Source organism: Mesoplodon densirostris, chromosome 7 (genome assembly GCF_025265405.1).
Source record: "Mesoplodon densirostris isolate mMesDen1 chromosome 7, mMesDen1 primary haplotype, whole genome shotgun sequence".
Taxonomy (NCBI): domain Eukaryota; kingdom Metazoa; phylum Chordata; class Mammalia; order Artiodactyla; family Ziphiidae; genus Mesoplodon; species Mesoplodon densirostris.
Genome location: NC_082667.1, coordinates 87,028,341 through 87,048,982, shown reverse-complemented (window position 1 = coordinate 87,048,982; position 20,642 = coordinate 87,028,341).

Here is a 20,642-nt window from a genome sequence, read left to right as displayed (position 1 = left end):
CTCCACATGGGAAACCCTGCATATAGAAGTTCATTCGTGGAAGAGCCCACAGAGTACACAGTGGGAGAAATGCTGCTTGTGTTCCACCTGCTACTACAGCTGAGTTCTTCGGGTAAAACTGCCGTGATTTGGAAGAGGAAATGCTTACAGTCCTCGCTACAGCCTGCCGTGGTTGAGGCAGTTCACTCCACGTGGGAAACCCTGCATATAGATGTTCATTCGTGGAAGAGACCAAAGAGTACACAGTGGGAGAAATGCTGCTTGTGTTCCACCTGCAACTAAAGCAGAGTTCTTCGGGTAAAACTGCGTGTTTTGGGCAAAGAAATGCTAACAGTACTTACTAGAGCCTGCCTTGGTTTAGGCAGTTCGCTGCACGAGGGACACCCTGCATATAGAAGATTCATTTGAGGAAGGGCCCTTAGTGTACAGTGTGGGTGAAATGCAGCTTGTGTTCCACCTGCAACTAAAACAGAGTTCTTTGTGTAAAAGTGCCGTATTTTCAGAGAGGAAATCCTTAGAGACCACAGTAGAGGCTGCCATGGTTCAGGCAGTTCGCTCCACGTGGGAAACCATTCGTATAGAACAGGTTCATTAGGGGAAGTGCCCATTGTGTACACTGTGGGAGAACAGATGCTTGTGTTCCACCTGAAACTAAAGCAGAGTTCTTCCGTTAAAACTGCGTGTTTAGGGAGATGAAATGCTTACAGTCCTCGCTAGAGCCTGCCTTGTTTGAGGCAAGTAGCTCCACGAGGGAAACCCTGCATATAGGAGTTCATTCGTGGAGGAGCTCAGAATGTACACAGTGGGAGAAATGCTGCTTGTGTTCCACCTGCAACTAAAGCAGAGTTCTTTGGGTAAAACTGCCGTGTTTTGGAAGAGGAAATGCTTACTGTCCTCTCTACAGCCTGCTGTGGTTGAAGCAGTTCGCACCACGTGGGAAACCCTGCATATAGAAGTTCATTCATGGAAGAGACCAAAGAGTACACAGTGGGAGAAATGCTGCTTGTGTTCCACCTGCAACTAAATCAGAGTTCTTTGGGTAAAACTGCGTGTTTTGTGAGAGGAAATGCTACAGTCCTTACTAGTGCCTGCCTTCGTTGTGGCAGTTCGCTGCAGGCGGGACACTCTGCATATAGAGGATTCATTTAGGGAAGGGCCCTTTGTGTACAGTGTGGGTGAAATGCAGCTTGTGTTCCACCTGCAACTAAAGCAGAGTTCTTCGGGTAAAACTGCGTGTTTTGGGAGAAGAAATGTTTACAGTCCTTACTAGTGCCTGCCTTTGTGTGGCAGTTCGCTGCAGGCGGGACACCGTGCATATAGAAGATTCATTTGGGGAAAGACCCTTGGTGTACAGTGTGGGTGAAATGCAGCTTGTGTTCCACCTCTAAATAAAGCAGAGTTCTTCTTGTAAAAGTGTCGTGTTTTCACAGAGGAAATCCTTAGAGACCACTGTAGAGCCTGCCATGGTTGAGGCAGTTCGCTCCACACGGGAAATCATTCTTATAGAACAAGTTCATTAGGGGACGTGCCCTTTGTGTACACTGTGGGAGAATAGATGCTTGTGTTCCACCTGCAACTAAAGCAGAGTTCTTCCATTAAAACTGCGTGTTTAGGGAGAGGAAATGGTAACAGTCCTCGCAAATGCCTGCCTTGTTTGAGGCAGTTCGCTCCACGTGGGAAACCCTGCATATACGAGTTCATTTCTGGAGGAGCTCAGAGAGTACACAGTGGGAGAAATGCTGCTTGTGTTCCACCTGCTATTACAGCAGAGTTCTTTGGGTGAAACTGCCGTGGTTTGGAAGAGGAAATGCTTACAGTCCTCTCTACAGCCTGCTGTGGTTTAAGCATTTCGCACCACGTGGGAAACCCTGCATATAGAATTTCATTCGTGGAAGAGACCAAAGAGTACACAGTGGGAGAAATGCTGCTTGTGTTCCACTTGCTATTAAAGCAGAGTTCTTCGGCTAAAACTGCGTGTTTTGGGAGAGGAAATGCTTGCAGTCCTTACTAGTGCCTGCCTTGGTTGTGGCAGTTCGCTGCAGGCCGGACACCCTGCATATAGAAGATTCATTTGTGTAAGGACCCTTAGTGTACAGAGTGGGTGAAATGCACCTTGTGTTCCACCTGCAACTAAAGCAGAATTCTTCGGGTAAAAGTGCCGTGTTTTCCGAGAGGAAATCCTTAGAGACCACCGTAGAGCCTGCCATGGTTGAGGCAGTTCGCTCCACGCGGTAAAGCATTCTAATAAAAGAGTTCATTAGTGGAAGTGCCCATTGAGTAAACTGTGGGAGAAAAGATGCTTGTGTTCCACCTGCAACTACAGCAGGGTTCTTCCGTTAAAACTGCGTGTTTTGTGAGAGGAAATGCTTAAAGTCCTCGCTACAGCCTGCCATGGTTGTGGCAGTTCGCTCCACGTGGGAAACCCTGCATATAGGAATTCATTCGTGGAAGCGCCCAGAGAGTACACAGTGGGAGAAAGGCTGCTTGTGTTCCACCTGCAACAAAAGCAAAGTTCTTTGGGTAATCTGCCGTGTTTTGAAGAGGAAATGCTTACAGTCCTCGCTACAGCCTGCCGTGGTTGAGGCAGTTCGCTCCACATGGGAAACCCTGCATATAGAAGTTCATTCGTGGAAGAGCCCACAGAGTACACAGTGGGAGAAATGCTGCTTGTGTTCCACCAGCTACTACAGCAGAGTTCTTCGGGTAAAACTGCCGTGTTTTGGAAAAGGAAATGCTTACATTCCTCGCTACAGCCTGCCGTGGTTGAGGCAGTTCACTCCACATGGGAATCACTGCATATAGATGTTCATTCGTGGAAGAGATCAAAGAGTACACAGTGGGAGAAAGGCTGCTTGTGTTCCACCTGCAACTAAAGCAGAGTTCTTTGGGTAAAACTGCGTGTTTTGGGCGAAGAAATGCTTACAGTACTTACTAGAGCCTGCCTTGGTTTAGGCAGTTCGCTGCACGAGGGACACCCTACATATAGAAAATTCATTTGAGGAAGGGCCCTTAGTGTACAGTGTGGGTGAAATGCAGCTTGTGTTCCACCTGCAACTAAAACAGAGTTCTTTGGGTAAAAGTGCCGTATTTTCAGAGAGGAAATCCTTAGAGACCACAGTAGAGGCTGCCATGGTTCAGGCAGTTCGCTCCACGTGGGAAACCATTCGTATAGAACAGGTTCATTAGGGGAAGTGCCCATTGTGTACACTGTGGGAGAAAAGATGCTTCTGTTCCACCTGAAACTAAAGCAGAGTTCTATCGTTAAAACTGCGTGTTTAGGGAGAGGAAATGCTTACAGTCCTCGCTACAGCCTGCCTTGTTTGAGGCAGTTCGCTCCACGTGGGAAACCCTGCATATAGGAGCTCATTCGTGGAGGAGCTCAGAGTGTACACAGTGGGAGAAATGCTGCTTGTGTTCCACCTGAAACTAAAGCAGAGTTCTTCGGGTAAAACTGCGTGTATTGGGAGAGGAAATGCTTACAGTCCTTACTAGTGCCTGCCGTTGTGTGGCAGTTCGCTGCATGCAGGACACCCTGCATATAGAAGGTTCATTTGGGGAAGGGCCCTTGGTGTACAGTTTGGGTGAAATGCAGCTTGTGTACCACCTGCATCTAAAGCAGCGTTCTTCAGGTAAAAGTGCCGTGTTTTCCGAGAGGAAATCCTTAGAGACCACAGTAGAGCCTGCCATGGTTGAGGCAGTTCGCTCCACGCGGGAAAGCATTCTTACAGAAGAAGTTCTTTAGTGGAAGTGCCCATTGAGTAAACTGTGGGAGAAAAGATGCTTGTGTTCCACCTGCAACTACAGCAGGGTTCTTCCGTTAAAACTGCGTGTTTTGCGAGAAGAAATGCTTACAGTCCTCGCTACAGCCTGCCATGGTTGTGGCAGTTCGCTCCACGTGGGAAACCCTGCATATAGGAATTCATTCGTGGAAGCGCCCAGAGAGTACACAGTGGGAGAAAGGTTGCTTGTGTTCCACCTGCAACAAAAGCAAAGTTCTTTGGGTAATCTGCCGTGTTTTGAAGAGGAAATGCTTACAGTCCTCGCTAGAGCCTGCCGTGGTTGAGGCAGTTCACTCCACATGGGAAACCCTGCATATAGAAGTTCATTCGTGGAAGAGCCCACAGAGTACACAGTGGGAGAAATGCTGCTTGTGTTCCACCTGCTACTACAGCAGAGTTCTTCGGGTAAAACTGCCGTGTTTTGGAAAAGGAAATGCTTACATTCCTCGCTACAGCCTGCCGTGGTTGAGGCAGTTCACTCCACGTGGGAATCACTGCATATAGATGTTCATTCGTGGAAGAGATCAAAGAGTAAACAGTGGGAGAAAGGCTGCTTGTGTTCCACCTGCAACTAAAGCAGAGTTCTTTGGGTAAAACTGCGTGTTTTGGGCGAAGAAATGCTTACAGTACTTACTAGAGCCTGCCTTGGTTTAGGCAGTTCGCTGCACGAGGGACACCCTACATATAGAAGATTCATTTGAGGAAGGGCCCTTAGTGTACAGTGTGGGTGAAATGCAGCTTGTGTTCCACCTGCAACTAAAACAGAGTTCTTTGGGTAAAAGTGCCGTATTTTCAGAGAGGAAATCCTTAGAGACCACAGTAGAGGCTGCCATGGTTCAGGCAGTTCGCTCCACGTGGGAAACCATTCGTATAGAACAGGTTCATTAGGGGAAGTGCCCATTGTGTACACTGTGGGAGAACAGATGCTTGTGTTCCACCTGAAACTAAAGCAGAGTACTTCCGTTAAAACTGCGTGTTTAGGGAGAGGAAATGCTTACAGTCCTCGCTACAGCCTGCCTTGTTTGAGGCAGTTCGCTCCACGTGGGAAACCCTGCATATAGGAGCTCATTCGTGGAGGAGCTCAGAGTGTACACAGTGGGAGAAATGCTGCTTGTGTTCCACCTGAAACTAAAGCAGAGTTCTTCGGGTAAAACTGCGTGTATTGGGAGAGGAAATGCTTACAGTCCTTACTAGTGCCTGCCGTTGTGTGGCAGTTCGCTGCATGCAGGACACCCTGCATATAGAAGGTTCATTTGGGGAAGGGCCCTTGGTGTACAGTTTGGGTGAAATGCAGCTTGTGTTCCACCTGCATCTAAAGCAGCATTCTTCAGGTAAAAGTGCCGTGTTTTCCGAGAGGAAATCCTTAGAGACCACAGTAGAGCCTGCCATGGTTGAGGCAGTTCGCTCCACGCGGGAAAGCATTCTTACAGAAGAAGTTCTTTAGTGGAAGTGCCCATTGAGTAAACTGTGGGAGAAAAGATGCTTGTGTTCCACCTGCAACTACAGCAGGGTTCTTCCGTTAAAACTGCGTGTTTTGCGAGAAGAAATGCTTACAGTCCTCGCTACAGCCTGCCATGGTTGTGGCAGTTCGCTCCACGTGGGAAACCCTGCATATAGGAATTCATTCGTGGAAGCGCCCAGAGAGTACACAGTGGGAGAAAGGTTGCTTGTGTTCCACCTGCAACAAAAGCAAAGTTCTTTGGGTAATCTGCCGTGTTTTGAAGAGGAAATGCTTACAGTCCTCGCTACAGCCTGCCGTGGTTGAGGCAGTTCGCTCCACATGGGAAACCCTGCATATAGAAGTTCATTCGTGGAAGAGCCCACAGAGTACACAGTGGGAGAAATGCTGCTTGTGTTCCACCTGCTACTACAGCAGAGTTCTTCGGGTAAAACTGCCGTGTTTTGGAAAAGGAAATGCTTACATTCCTCGCTACAGCCTGCCGTGGTTGAGGCAGTTCACTCCACGTGGGAATCACTGCATATAGATGTTCATTCGTGGAAGAGATCAAAGAGTAAACAGTGGGAGAAAGGCTGCTTGTGTTCCACCTGCAACTAAAGCAGAGTTCTTCGGGTAAAACTGCGTGTTTTGGGCGAAGAAATGTTTACAGTACTTACTAGAGCCTGCCTTGGTTTAGGCAGTTCGCTGCACGAGGGACACCCTGCATATAGAAGATTCATTTGAGGAAGGGCCCTTAGTGTACAGTGTGGGTGAAATGCAGCTTGTGTTCCACCTGCAACTAAAACAGAGTTCTTTGTGTAAAAGTGCCGTATTTTCAGAGAGAAAATCCTTAGAGACCACAGTAGAGGCTGCCATGGTTCAGGCAGTTCGCTCCACGTGGGAAACCATTCGTATAGAACAGGTTCATTAGGGGAAGTGCCGATTGTGTACACTGTGGGAGAACAGATGCTTGTGTTCCACCTGAAACTAAAGGAGAGTTCTTCCGTTCAAACTGCGTGTTTAGGGAGAGGAAATGCTTACAGTCCTCGCTACAGCCTGCCTTGTTTGAGGCGGTTCGCTCCACGTGGGAAACCCTGCATATAGGAGCTCATTCGTGGAGGACCTCAGAGTGTACACAGTGGGAGAAATGCTGCTTGTGTTCCACCTGAAACTAAAGCAGAGTTCTTCGGGTAAAACTGCGTGTATTGGGAGAGGAAATGCTTACAGTCCTTACTAGTGCCTGCCGTTGTGTAGCAGTTCGCTGCATGCAGGACACCCTGCATATAGAAGGTTCATTTGGGGAAGGGCCCTTGGTGTACAGTTTGGGTGAAATGCAGCTTGTGTTCCACCTGCAACTAAAGCAGCGTTCTTCAGGTAAAAGTGCCGTGTTTTCCGAGAGGAAATCCTTAGAGACCACAGTAGAGCCTGCCATGGTTGAGGCAGTTCGCTCCACGCGGGAAAGCATTCTTACAGAAGAAGTTCTTTAGTGGAAGTGCCCATTGAGTAAACTGTGGGAGAAAAGATGCTTGTGTTCCACCTGCAACTACAGCAGGGTTCTTCCGTTAAAACTGCGTGTTTTGCGAGAAGAAATGCTTACAGTCCTCGCTACAGCCTGCCATGGTTGTGGCAGTTCGCTCCACGTGGGAAACCCTGCATATAGGAATTCATTCGTGGAAGCGCCCAGAGAGTACACAGTGGGAGAAAGGTTGCTTGTGTTCCACCTGCAACAAAAGCAAAGTTCTTTGGGTAATCTGCCGTGTTTTGAAGAGGAAATGCTTACAGTCCTCGCTAGAGCCTGCCGTGGTTGAGGCAGTTCACTCCACATGGGAAACCCTGCATATAGAAGTTCATTCGTGGAAGAGCCCACAGAGTACACAGTGGGAGAAATGCTGCTTGTGTTCCACCTGCTACTACAGCAGAGTTCTTCGGGTAAAACTGCCGTGTTTTGGAAAAGGAAATGCTTACATTCCTCGCTACAGCCTGCCGTGGTTGAGGCAGTTCACTCCACGTGGGAATCACTGCATATAGATGTTCATTCGTGGAAGAGATCAAAGAGTAAACAGTGGGAGAAAGGCTGCTTGTGTTCCACCTGCAACTAAAGCAGAGTTCTTCGGGTAAAACTGCGTGTTTTGGGCGAAGAAATGTTTACAGTACTTACTAGAGCCTGCCTTGGTTTAGGCAGTTCGCTGCACGAGGGACACCCTGCATATAGAAGATTCATTTGAGGAAGGGCCCTTAGTGTACAGTGTGGGTGAAATGCAGCTTGTGTTCCACCTGCAACTAAAACAGAGTTCTTTGGGTAAAAGTGCCGTATTTTCAGAGAGGAAATCCTTAGAGACCACAGTAGAGGCTGCCATGGTTCAGGCAGTTCGCTCCACGTGGGAAACCATTCGTATAGAACAGGTTCATTAGGGGAAGTGCCGATTGTGTACACTGTGGGAGAACAGATGCTTGTGTTCCACCTGAAACTAAAGGAGAGTTCTTCCGTTCAAACTGCGTGTTTAGGGAGAGGAAATGCTTACAGTCCTCGCTACAGCCTGCCTTGTTTGAGGCGGTTCGCTCCACGTGGGAAACCCTGCATATAGGAGCTCATTCGTGGAGGACCTCAGAGTGTACACAGTGGGAGAAATGCTGCTTGTGTTCCACCTGAAACTAAAGCAGAGTTCTTCGGGTAAAACTGCGTGTATTGGGAGAGGAAATGCTTACAGTCCTTACTAGTGCCTGCCGTTGTGTGGCAGTTCGCTGCATGCAGGACACCCTGCATATAGAAGGTTCATTTGGGGAAGGGCCCTTGGTGTACAGTTTGGGTGAAATGCAGCTTGTGTTCCACCTGCAACTAAAGCAGCGTTCTTCAGGTAAAAGTGCCGTGTTTTCCGAGAGGAAATCCTTAGAGACCACAGTAGAGCCTGCCATGGTTGAGGAAGTTCGCTCCACGCGGGAAAGGATTCTTACAGAATAAGTTCTTTAGTGGAAGTGCCCATTGAGTAAACTGTGGGAGAAAAGATGCTTGTGTTCCACCTGCAACTACAGCAGGGTTCTTCCGTTAAAACTGCGTGTTTTGCGAGAGGAAATGCTTACAGTCCTCGCTACAGCCTGCCGTGGTTGAGGCAGTTCGCTCCACGTGGGAAACCCTGCATATAGGAGCTCATTCGTGGAGGAGCTCAGAGTGTACACAGTGGGAGAAATGCTGCTTGTGTTCCACCTGAAACTAAAGCAGAGTTCTTCGGGTAAAACTGCGTGTATTGGGAGAGGAAATGCTTACAGTCCTTACTAGTGCCTGCCTTTGTGTGGCAGTTCGCTGCATGCAGGACACCCTGCATATAGAAGGTTCATTTGGGGAAGGGCCCTTGGTGTACAGTTTGGGTGAAATGCAGCTTGTGTTCCACCTGCAACTAAAGCAGCGTTCTTCAGGTAAAAGTGCCGTGTTTTCCGAGAGGAAATCCTTAGAGACCACAGTAGAGCCTGCCATGGTTGAGGCAGTTCGCTCCACGCGGGAAAGCATTCTTACAGAATAAGTTCTTTAGTGGAAGTGCCCATTGAGTAAACTGTGGGAGAAAAGATGCTTGTGTTCCACCTGCAACTACAGCAGGGTTCTTCCGTTAAAACTGCGTGTTTTGTGAGAGGAAATGCTTACAGTCCTCGCTACAGCCTGCCATGGTTGTGGCAGTTCGCTCCACGTGGGAAACCCTGCATATAGGAATTCATTCGTGGAAGCGCCCAGAGAGTACACAGTGGGAGAAAGGCTGCTTGTGTTCCACCTGCAACAAAAGCAAAGTTCTTTGGGTAATCTGCCGTGTTTTGAAGAGGAAATGCTTACAGTCCTCGCTACAGCCTGCCGTGGTTGAGGCAGTTCGCTCCACATGGGAAACCCTGCATATAGAAGTTCATTCGTGGAAGAGCCCACAGAGTACACAGTGGGAGAAATGCTGCTTGTGTTCCACCAGCTACTACAGCAGAGTTCTTCGGGTAAAACTGCCGTGTTTTGGAAAAGGAAATGCTTACATTCCTCGCTACAGCCTGCCGTGGTTGAGGCAGTTCACTCCACATGGGAATCACGGCATATAGATGTTCATTCGTGGAAGAGATCAAAGAGTACACAGTGGGAGAAAGGCTGCTTGTGTTCCACCTGCAACTAAAGCAGAGTTCTTTGGGTAAAACTGCGTGTTTTGGGCGAAGAAATGCTTACAGTACTTACTAGAGCCTGCCTTGGTTTAGGCAGTTCGCTGCACGAGGGACACCCTACATATAGAAAATTCATTTGAGGAAGGGCCCTTAGTGTACAGTGTGGGTGAAATGCAGCTTGTGTTCCACCTGCAACTAAAACAGAGTTCTTTGGGTAAAAGTGCCGTATTTTCAGAGAGGAAATCCTTAGAGACCACAGTAGAGGCTGCCATGGTTCAGGCAGTTCGCTCCACGTGGGAAACCATTCGTATAGAACAGGTTCATTAGGGGAAGTGCCCACTGTGTACACTGTGGGAGAAAAGATGCTTCTGTTCCACCTGAAACTAAAGCAGAGTTCTATCGTTAAAACTGCGTGTTTAGGGAGAGGAAATGCTTACAGTCCTCGCTACAGCCTGCCTTGTTTGAGGCAGTTCGCTCCACGTGGGAAACCCTGCATATAGGAGCTCATTCGTGGAGGAGCTCAGAGTGTACACAGTGGGAGAAATGCTGCTTGTGTTCCACCTGAAACTAAAGCAGAGTTCTTCGGGTAAAACTGCGTGTATTGGGAGAGGAAATGCTTACAGTCCTTACTAGTGCCTGCCTTTGTGTGGCAGTTCGCTGCATGCAGGACACCCTGCATATAGAAGGTTCATTTGGGGAAGGGCCCTTGGTGTACAGTTTGGGTGAAATGCAGCTTGTGTTCCACCTGCATCTAAAGCAGTGTTCTTCAGGTAAAAGTGCCGTGTTTTCCGAGAGGAAATCCTTAGAGACCACAGTAGAGCCTGCCATGGTTGAGGCAGTTCGCTCCACGCGGGCAAGCATTCTTACAGAAGAAGTTCTTTAGTGGAAGTGCCCATTGAGTAAACTGTGGGAGAAAAGATGCTTGTGTTCCACCTGCAACTACAGCAGGGTTCTTCCGTTAAAACTGCGTGTTTTGCGAGAAGAAATGCTTACAGTCCTCGCTACAGCCTGCCATGGTTGTGGCAGTTCGCTCCACGTGGGAAACCCTGCATATAGGAATTCATTCGTGGAAGCGCCCAGAGAGTACACAGTGGGAGAAAGGTTGCTTGTGTTCCACCTGCAACAAAAGCAAAGTTCTTTGGGTAATCTGCCGTGTTTTGAAGAGGAAATGCTTACAGTCCTCGCTACAGCCTGCCGTGGTTGAGGCAGTTCGCTCCACATGGGAAACCCTGCATATAAAAGTTAATTCGTGGAAGAGCCCACAGAGTACACAGTGGGAGAAATGCTGCTTGTGTTCCACCTGCTACTACAGCAGAGTTCTTCGGGTAAAACTGCCGTGTTTTGGAAAAGGAAATGCTTACATTCCTCGCTACAGCCTGCCGTGGTTGAGGCAGTTCACTCCACGTGGGAATCACTGCATATAGATGTTCATTCGTGGAAGAGATCAAAGAGTAAACAGTGGGAGAAAGGCTGCTTGTGTTCCACCTGCAACTAAAGCAGAGTTCTTCGGGTAAAACTGCGTGTTTTGGGCGAAGAAATGTTTACAGTACTTACTAGAGCCTGCCTTGGTTTAGGCAGTTCGCTGCACGAGGGACACCCTGCATATAGAAGATTCATTTGAGGAAGGGCCCTTAGTGTACAGTGTGGGTGAAATGCAGCTTGTGTTCCACCTGCAACTAAAACAGAGTTCTTTGGGTAAAAGTGCCGTATTTTCAGAGAGGAAATCCTTAGAGACCACAGTAGAGGCTGCCATGGTTCAGGCAGTTCGCTCCACGTGGGAAACCATTCGTATAGAACAGGTTCATTAGGGGAAGTGCCCATTGTGTACACTGTGGGAGAAAAGATGCTTCTGTTCCACCTGAAACTAAAGGAGAGTTCTTCCGTTCAAACTGCGTGTTTAGGGAGAGGAAATGCTTACAGTCCTCGCTACAGCCTGCCTTGTTTGAGGCGGTTCGCTCCACGTGGGAAACCCTGCATATAGGAGCTCATTCGTGGAGGAGCTCAGAGTGTACACAGTGGGAGAAATGCTGCTTGTGTTCCACCTGAAACTAAAGCAGAGTTCTTCGGGTAAAACTGCGTGTATTGGGAGAGGAAATGCTTACAGTCCTTACTAGTGCCTGCCGTTGTGTGGCAGTTCGCTGCATGCAGGACACCCTGCATATAGAAGGTTCATTTGGGGAAGGGCCCTTGGTGTACAGTTTGGGTGAAATGCAGCTTGTGTTCCACCTGCAACTAAAGCAGCGTTCTTCAGGTAAAAGTGCCGTGTTTTCCGAGAGGAAATCCTTAGAGACCACAGTAGAGCCTGCCATGGTTGAGGCAGTTCGCTCCACGCGGGAAAGCATTCTTACAGAAGAAGTTCTTTAGTGGAAGTGCCCATTGAGTAAACTGTGGGAGAAAAGATGCTTGTGTTCCACCTGCAACTACAGCAGGGTTCTTCCGTTAAAACTGCGTGTTTTGCGAGAGGAAATGCTTACAGTCCTCGCTACAGCCTGCCGTGGTTGAGGCAGTTCGCTCCACGTTGGAAACCCTGCATATAGGAGCTCATTCGTGGAGGAGCTCAGAGTGTACACAGTGGGAGAAATGCTGCTTGTGTTCCACCTGAAACTAAAGCAGAGTTCTTCGGGTAAAACTGCGTGTATTGGGAGAGGAAATGCTTACAGTCCTTACTAGTGCCTGCCGTTGTGTGGCAGTTCGCTGCATGCAGGACACCCTGCATATAGAAGGTTCATTTGGGGAAGGGCCCTTGGTGTACAGTTTGGGTGAAATGCAGCTTGTGTTCCACCTGCAACTAAAGCAGCGTTCTTCAGGTAAAAGTGCCGTGTTTTCCGAGAGGAAATCCTTAGAGACCACAGTAGAGCCTGCCATGGTTGAGGCAGTTCGCTCCACGCGGGAAAGCATTCTTACAGAATAAGTTCTTTAGTGGAAGTGCCCATTGAGTAAACTGTGGGAGAAAAGATGCTTGTGTTCCACCTGCAACTACAGCAGGGTTCTTCCGTTAAAACTGCGTGTTTTGTGAGAGGAAATGCTTACAGTCCTCGCTACAGCCTGCCATGGTTGTGGCAGTTCGCTCCACGTGGGAAACCCTGCATATAGGAATTCATTCGTGGAAGCGCCCAGAGAGTACACAGTGGGAGAAAGGCTGCTTGTGTTCCACCTGCAACAAAAGCAAAGTTCTTTGGGTAATCTGCCGTGTTTTGAAGAGGAAATGCTTACAGTCCTCGCTACAGCCTGCCGTGGTTGAGGCAGTTCGCTCCACATGGGAAACCCTGCATATAGAAGTTCATTCGTGGAAGAGCCCACAGAGTACACAGTGGGAGAAATGCTGCTTGTGTTCCACCAGCTACTACAGCAGAGTTCTTCGGGTAAAACTGCCGTGTTTTGGAAAAGGAAATGCTTACATTCCTCGCTACAGCCTGCCGTGGTTGAGGCAGTTCACTCCACATGGGAATCACTGCATATAGATGTTCATTCGTGGAAGAGATCAAAGAGTACACAGTGGGAGAAAGGCTGCTTGTGTTCCACCTGCAACTAAAGCAGAGTTCTTTGGGTAAAACTGCGTGTTTTGGGCGAAGAAATGCTTACAGTACTTACTAGAGCCTGCCTTGGTTTAGGCAGTTCGCTGCACGAGGGACACCCTACATATAGAAAATTCATTTGAAGAAGGGCCCTTAGTGTACAGTGTGGGTGAAATGCAGCTTGTGTTCCACCTGCAACTAAAACAGAGTTCTTTGGGTAAAAGTGCCGTATTTTCAGAGAGGAAATCCTTAGAGACCACAGTAGAGGCTGCCATGGTTCAGGCAGTTCGCTCCACGTGGGAAACCATTCGTATAGAACAGGTTCATTAGGGGAAGTGCCCATTGTGTACACTGTGGGAGAAAAGATGCTTCTGTTCCACCTGAAACTAAAGCAGAGTTCTATCGTTAAAACTGCGTGTTTAGGGAGAGGAAATGCTTACAGTCCTCGCTACAGCCTGCCTTGTTTGAGGCAGTTCGCTCCACGTGGGAAACCCTGCATATAGGAGCTCATTCGTGGAGGAGCTCAGAGTGTACACAGTGGGAGAAATGCTGCTTGTGTTCCACCTGAAACTAAAGCAGAGTTCTTCGGGTAAAACTGCGTGTATTGGGAGAGGAAATGCTTACAGTCCTTACTAGTGCCTGCCTTTGTGTGGCAGTTCGCTGCATGCAGGACACCCTGCATATAGAAGGTTCATTTGGGGAAGGGCCCTTGGTGTACCGTTTGGGTGAAATGCACCTTGTGTTCCACCTGCATCTAAAGCAGCGTTCTTCAGGTAAAAGTGCCGTGTTTTCCGAGAGGAAATCCTTAGAGACCACAGTAGAGCCTGCCATGGTTGAGGCAGTTCGCTCCACGCGGGCAAGCATTCTTACAGAAGAAGTTCTTTAGTGGAAGTGCCCATTGAGTAAACTGTGGGAGAAAAGATGCTTGTGTTCCACCTGCAACTACAGCAGGGTTCTTCCGTTAAAACTGCGTGTTTTGCGAGAAGAAATGCTTACAGTCCTCTCTACAGCCTGCCATGGTTGTGGCAGTTCGCTCCACGTGGGAAACCCTGCATATAGGAATTCATTCGTGGAAGCGCCCAGAGAGTACACAGTGGGAGAAAGGTTGCTTGTGTTCCACCTGCAACAAAAGCAAAGTTCTTTGGGTAATCTGCCGTGTTTTGAAGAGGAAATGCTTACAGTCCTCGCTAGAGCCTGCCGTGGTTGAGGCAGTTCGCTCCACATGGGAAACCCTGCATATAGAAGTTCATTCGTGGAAGAGCCCACAGAGTACACAGTGGGAGAAATGCTGCTTGTGTTCCACCTGCTACTACAGCAGAGTTCTTCGGGTAAAACTGCCGTGTTTTGGAAAAGGAAATGCTTACATTCCTCGCTACAGCCTGCCGTGGTTGAGGCAGTTCACTCCACGTGGGAATCACTGCATATAGATGTTCATTCGTGGAAGAGATCAAAGAGTAAACAGTGGGAGAAAGGCTGCTTGTGTTCCACCTGCAACTAAAGCAGAGTTCTTCGGGTAAAACTGCGTGTTTTGGGCGAAGAAATGCTTACAGTACTTACTAGAGCCTGCCTTGGTTTAGGCAGTTCGCTGCACGAGGGACACCCTGCATATAGAAGATTCATTTGAGGAAGGGCCCTTAGTGTACAGTGTGGGTGAAATGCAGCTTGTGTTCCACCTGCAACTAAAACAGAGTTCTTTGTGTAAAAGTGCCGTATTTTCAGAGAGAAAATCCTTAGAGACCACAGTAGAGGCTGCCATGGTTCAGGCAGTTCGCTCCACGTGGGAAACCATTCGTATAGAACAGGTTCATTAGGGGAAGTGCCCATTGTGTACACTGTGGGAGAACAGATGCTTGTGTTCCACCTGAAACTAAAGCAGAGTTCTTCCGTTAAAACTGCGTGTTTAGGGAGAGGAAATGCTTACAGTCCTCGCTACAGCCTGCCTTGTTTGAGGCAGTTCACTCCACGTGGGAAACCCTGCATATAGGAGCTCATTCGTGGAGGAGCTCAGAGTGTACACAGTGGGAGAAATGCTGCTTGTGTTCCACCTGAAACTAAAGCAGAGTTCTTCGGGTAAAACTGCGTGTATTGGGAGAGGAAATGCTTACAGTCCTTACTAGTGCCTGCCGTTGTGTGGCAGTTCGCTGCATGCAGGACACCCTGCATATAGAAGGTTCATTTGGGGAAGGGCTCTTGGTGTACAGTTTGCGTGAAATGCAGCTTGTGTTCCACCTGCAACTAAAGCAGCGTTCTTCAGGTAAAAGTGCCGTGTTTTCCGAGAGGAAATCCTTAGAGACCACAGTAGAGCCTGCCATGGTTGAGGCAGTTCGCTCCACGCGGGAAAGCATTCTTACAGAAGAAGTTCTTTAGTGGAAGTGCCCATTGAGTAAACTGTGGGAGAAAAGATGCTTGTGTTCCACCTGCAACTACAGCAGGGTTCTTCCGTTAAAACTGCGTGTTTTGCGAGAGGAAATGCTTACAGTCCTCGCTACAGCCTGCCGTGGTTGAGGCACTTCGCTCCAAATGGGAAACCCTGCATATAGAAATTCATTCGTGGAAGAGCCCACAGAGTACACAGTGGGAGAAATGCTGCTTGTGTTCCACCTGCTACTACAGCAGAGTTCTTCGGGTAAAACTGCCGTGATTTGGAAGAGGAAATGCTTACAGTCCTCGCTACAGCCTGCCGTGGTTGAGGCAGTTCACTCCACGTGGGAAACCCTGCATATAGATGTTCATTCGTGGAAGAGACCAAAGAGTACACAGTGGGAGAAATGCTGCTTGTGTTCCACCTGCAACTAAAGCAGAGTTCTTCGGGTAAAACTGCGTGTTTTGGGCAAAGAAATGCTTACAGTACTTACTAGAGCCTGCCTTGGTTGAGGCAGTTCGCTGCACGAGGGACACCGTGCATATAGAAGATTCATTTGAGGAAGGGCCCTTATTGTACAGTGTGGGTGAAATGCAGCTTCTGTTCCACCTGCAAATAAAACAGAGTTCTCTGGGTAAAAGTGCCGTGTTTTCAGAGAGGAAATCCTTAGAGACCACAGTAGAGCCTGCCATGGTTGAGGCAGTTCGCTCCAAGTGGGAAACCATTCTTATAGAACAAGTTCATTAGGGGAAGTGCCCATTGTGTTCACTGTGGGAGAAAAGATGCTTGTGTTCCACCTGCAACTACAGCAGCGTTCTTCTGTTAAAACTGCGTGTTTAGGGAGATGAAATGCTTACAGTCCTCGCTAGAGCCTGCCTTGTTTGAGGCAAGTAGCTCCACGAGGGAAACCCTGCATATAGGAGTTCATTCGTGGAGGAGCTCAGAATGTACACAGTGGGAGAAATGCTGCTTGTGTTCCACCTGCAACTAAAGCAGAGTTCTTTGGGTAAAACTGCCGTGTTTTGGAAGAGGAAATGCTTACCGTCCTCTCTACAGCCTGCTGTGGTTGAAGCAGTTCGCACCACGTGGGAAACCCTGCATATAGAAGTTCATTCGTGGAAGAGACCAAAGAGTACACAGTGGGAGAAATGCTGCTTGTGTTCCACCTGCAACTAAATCAGAGTTCTTTGGGTAAAACTGCGTGTTTTGTGAGAGGAAATGATACAGTCCTTACTAGTGCCTGCCTTCGTTGTGGCAGTTCGCTGCAGGCGGGACACTCTGCATATAGAGGATTCATTTAGGGAAGGGCCCTTTGTGTACAGTGTGGGTGAAATGCAGCTTGTGTTCCACCTGCAACTAAAGCAGAGTTCTTCGGGTAAAACTGCGTGTTTTGGGAGAAGAAATGTTTACAGTCCTTACTAGTGCCTGCCTTTGTGTGGCAGTTCGCTGCAGGCGGGACACCCTGCATATAGAAGATTCATTTGGGGAAAGACCCTTGGTGTACAGTGTGGGTGAAATGCAGCTTGTGTTCCACCTCTAAATAAAGCAGAGTTCTTCTTGTAAAAGTGTCGTGTTTTCACAGAGGAAATCCTTAGAGACCACAGTAGAGCCTGCCATGGTTGAGGCAGTTCGCTCCACGCGGGAAACCATTCTTATAGAACAAGTTCATTAGGGGACGTGCCCTTTGTGTACACTGTGGGAGAATAGATGCTTGTGTTCCACCTGCAACTAAAGCAGAGTTCTTCCATTAAAACTGCGTGTTTAGGGAGAGGAAATGGTAACAGTCCTCGCAAATGCCTGCCTTGTTTGAGGCAGTTCGCTCCACGTGGGAAGCCCTGCATATACGAGTTCATTTCTGGAGGAGCTCAGAGAGTACACAGTGGGAGAAATGCTGCTTGTGTTCCACCTGCTATTACAGCAGAGTTCTTTCGGTGAAACTGCCCTGGTTTGGAAGAGGAAATGCTTACAGTCCTCTCTACAGCCTGCTTTGGTTTAAGCATTTCGCACCACGTGGGAAACCCTGGATATAGAATTTCACTCGTGGAAGAGACCAAAGAGTACACAGTGGGAGAAATGCTGCTTGTGTTCCACTTGCTATTAAAGCAGAGTTCTTCGGGTAAACCTGCGTGTTTTGGGAGAGGAAATGCTTGCAGTCCTTACTAGTGCCTACCTTGGTTGTGGCAGTTCGCTGCAGGCCGGACACCCTGCATATAGAAGATTCCTTTGGGTAAGGACCCTTAGTGTACAGAGTGGGTGAAATGCACCTTGTGTTCCACCTGCAACTAAAGCAGAATTCTTCGGGTAAAAGTGCCGTGTTTTCCAAGAGGAAATCCTTAGAGACCACAGTAGAGCCTGCCATGGTTGAGGCAGTTCGATCCACGCGGGAAAGCATTCTAATAAAAGAGTTCATTAGTGGAAGTGCCCATTGAGTAAACTGTGGGAGAAAAGATGCTTGTGTTCCACCTGCAACTACAGCAGGGTTCTTCCATTAAAACTGCGTGTTTTGTGAGAGGAAATGCTTACAGTCCTCGCTACAGCCTGCCATGGTTGTGGCAGTTCGCTCCACGTGGGAAACCCTGCATATAGGAATTCATTCGTGGAAGCGCCCTGAGAGTACACAGTGGGAGAAAGGTTGCTTGTGTTCCACCTGCAACAAAAGCAAAGTTCTTTGGGTAATCTGCCGTGTTTTGAAGAGGAAATGCTTACAGTCCTCGCTACAGCCTGCCGTGGTTGAGGCAGTTCGCTCCACATGGGAAACCCTGCATATAGAAGTTCATTCGTGGAAGAGCCCACAGAGTACACAGTGGGAGAAATGCTGCTTGTGTTCCACCAGCTACTACAGCAGAGTTCTTCGGCTAAAACTGCCGTGTTTTGGAAAAGGAAATGCTTACATTCCTTGCTACAGCCTGCCGTGGTTGAGGCAGTTCACTCCACATGGGAATCACTGCATATAGATGTTCATTCGTGGAAGAGATCAAAGAGTACACAGTGGGAGAAAGGCTGCTTGTGTTCCACCTGCAACTAAAGCAGAGTTCTTTGGGTAAAACTGCGTGTTTTGGGCGAAGAAATGCTTACAGTACTTACTAGAGCCTGCCTTGGTTTAGGCAGTTCGCTGCACGAGGGACACCCTACATATAGAAAATTCATTTGAGGAAGGGCCCTTAGTGTACAGTGTGGGTGAAATGCAGCTTGTGTTCCACCTGCAACTAAAACAGAGTTCTTTGGGTAAAAGTGCCGTATTTTCAGAGAGGAAATCCTTAGAGACCACAGTAGAGGCTGCCATGGTTCAGGCAGTTCGCTCCACGTGGGAAACCATTCGTATAGAACAGGTTCATTAGGGGAAGTGCCCATTGTGTACACTGTGGGAGAAAAGATGCTTCTGTTCCACCTGAAACTAAAGCAGAGTTCTATCGTTAAAACTGCGTGTTTAGGGAGAGGAAATGCTTACAGTCCTCGCTACAGCCTGCCTTGTTTGAGGCAGTTCGCTCCACGTGGGAAACCCTGCATATAGGAGCTCATTCGTGGAGGAGCTCAGAGTGTACACAGTGGGAGAAATGCTGCTTGTGTTCCACCTGAAACTAAAGCAGAGTTCTTCGGGTAAAACTGCGTGTATTGGGAGAGGAAATGCTTACAGTCCTTACTAGTGCCTGCCTTTGTGTGGCAGTTCGCTGCATGCAGGACACCCTGCATATAGAAGGTTCATTTGGGGAAGGGCCCTTGGTGTACAGTTTGGGTGAAATGCAGCTTGTGTTCCACCTGCATCTAAAGCAGCGTTCTTCAGGTAAAAGTGCCGTGTTTTCCGAGAGGAAATCCTTAGAGACCACAGTAGAGCCTGCCATGGTTGAGGCAGTTCGCTCCACGCGGGAAAGCATTCTTACAGAAGAAGTTCTTTAGTGGAAGTGCCCATTGAGTAAACTGTGGGAGAAAAGATGCTTGTGTTCCACCTGCAACTACAGCAGGGTTCTTCCGTTAAAACTGCGTGTTTTGCGAGAAGAAATGCTTACAGTCCTCGCTACAGCCTGCCATGGTTGTGGCAGTTCGCTCCACGTGGGAAACCCTGCATATAGGAATTCATTCGTGGAAGCGCCCAGAGAGTACACAGTGGGAGAAAGGTTGCTTGTGTTCCACCTGCAACAAAAGCAAAGTTCTTTGGGTAATCTGCCGTGTTTTGAAGAGGAAATGCTTATAGTCCTCGCTACAGCCTGCCGTGGTTGAGGCAGTTCACTCCACATGGGAAACCCTGCATATAGAAGTTCATTCGTGGAAGAGCCCACAGAGTACACAGTGGGAGAAATGCTGCTTGTGTTCCACCTGCTACTACAGCAGAGTTCTTCGGGTAAAACTGCCGTGATTTGGAAGAGGAAATGCTTACAGTCCTCGCTACAGCCTGCCGTGGTTGAGGCAGTTCACTCCACGTGGGAAACCCTGCATATAGATGTTCATTCGTGGAAGAGACCAAAGAGTACACAGTGGGAGAAATGCTGCTTGTGTTCCACCTGCAACTAAAGCAGAGTTCTTCGGGTAAAACTGCGTGTTTTGGGCAAAGAAATGCTTACAGTACTTACTAGAGCCTGCCTTGGTTGAGGCAGTTCGCTGCACGAGGGACACCGTGCATATAGAAGATTCATTTGAGGAAGGGCCCTTATTGTACAGTGTGGGTGAAATGCAGCTTGTGTTCCACCTGCAAATAAAACAGAGTTCTTTGGGTAAAAGTGCCGTGTTTTCAGAGAGGAAATCCTTAGAGACCACAGTAGAGCCTGCCATGGTTGAGGCAGTTCGCTCCAAGTGGGAAACCATTCTTATAGAACAAGTTCATTAGGGGAAGTGCCCATTGTGTTCACTGTGGGAGAAAAGATGCTTGTGTTCCACCTGCAACTACAGCAGCGTTCTTCTGTTAAAACTGCGTGTTTAGGGAGATGAAATGCTTACAGTCCTCGCTAGAGCCTGCCTTGTTTGAGGCAAGTAGCTCCACGAGGGAAACCCTGCATATAGGAGTTCATTCGTGGAGGAGCTCAGAATGTACACAGTGGGAGAAATGCTGCTTGTGTTCCACCTGCAACTAAAGCAGAGTTCTTTGGGTAAAACTGCCGTGTTTTGGAAGAGGAAATGCTTACCGTCCTCTCTACAGCCTGCTGTGGTTGAAGCAGTTCGCACCACGTGGGAAACCCTGCATATAGAAGTTCATTCGTGGAAGAGACCAAAGAGTACACAGTGGGAGAAATGCTGCTTGTGTTCCACCTGCAACTAAATCAGAGTTCTTTGGGTAAAACTGCGTGTTTTGTGAGAGGAAATGCTACAGTCCTTACTAGTGCCTGCCTTCGTTGTGGCAGTTCGCTGCAGGCGGGACACTCTGCATATAGAGGATTCATTTAGGGAAGGGCCCTTTGTGTACAGTGTGGGTGAAATGCAGCTTGTGTTCCACCTGC